This window comes from Orycteropus afer, unplaced genomic scaffold (genome assembly GCF_000298275.1).
Source record: "Orycteropus afer afer isolate SDZICR_OR568_19922 unplaced genomic scaffold, OryAfe1.0 scaffold00370, whole genome shotgun sequence".
In the NCBI taxonomy this organism is placed as follows: domain Eukaryota; kingdom Metazoa; phylum Chordata; class Mammalia; order Tubulidentata; family Orycteropodidae; genus Orycteropus; species Orycteropus afer.
The window spans coordinates 461,136-462,187 of record NW_006921957.1 but is presented as its reverse complement, the minus strand read 5'-3'; positions in this window follow the sequence as shown (position 1 = coordinate 462,187).

Below are 1,052 nucleotides of genomic sequence, written 5' to 3'. Positions count from 1 at the left end.
GGTTAAGACACTTGCCTGCTAACCAGACGGCTGATGGTTCAAACCCACCAGCCACTCCTCGGAAGGAAGGTTGGGCAATCCTACTTCTGTAGTGATGCTGCCTCGGAAACCCAAGGAGGGGTCGCTATGAGTCGGGGCCGACTCGATGGCACATAACAACAACAACAACAACAGGTGTTAAAAGTTAAGGATTAGAGTTGCTTAAGTGAAGTACAAGGGCAGAGAACAGTGCATGGGAAGACCTTGCAAAAGGCCAGGAAAGAGCTTGGCCTTTTCTAGGAAAGGAAGCCAGTGTGGCAAGAGCTTGGAAAACATGGGGAGTGGTTTAGTTATAACCTAAAGACAGTCCCATATCTTTAATGTACCTTCAAGGCTGTGCATGATTGGGCCCTACTAACCTCTCCAACATAATTGTGAGTCAGTTCTTGTGCAACGCTAAAGTCACGGTCCTAGTTAGGAATGGAGGTGTTTGAACCCTAGAAGAGCACATCTATCTCTTCTGGGTTAAAACTGGTAAAAGTTAACCAAGCAAAGGGGAGGAAGATGAAAAGGGAGTGTGGAGGAAACTTTCTGGAGGGCCAGGAATTCACTGCTTTTGATGCATTGGAGCCTATGGACAGCAGATGAAACACTGCTTGGTCCTGCAGCATCTTCATGAGCAGATACGCTTGAGTCCATTGTGGCCACTGTGCATGATGCCATGATGTTAGGAAGTGCTATCTCTGTGGCTGAGAGTAGGGGAGAAACATGCTGGTATGAAGGGGATTGTCTTCTCCTACTTCACGGCACCTACCAACAACAATATGAAATATAATGAGGTTTCTTGTGGATTTGACTTGTGTGTAAAGATGAGAGAGAGTAAGCTAGGCCTGCTACAATGTGCAGGCTTGAGGGTGGGAAGATAGTTCTAAGGAGAGTAAGGCCTGTGCAGAACCTAAGGGCACTTTGTTTTATGGGCTCTGCAGTAGATCTTCCTTCTGTCACCCCCAGCCTTCAGGAGAGCCTTGCTAAACGTGACAGTGAAGTTTCAGCTCTCACTATAAAGAATGAGC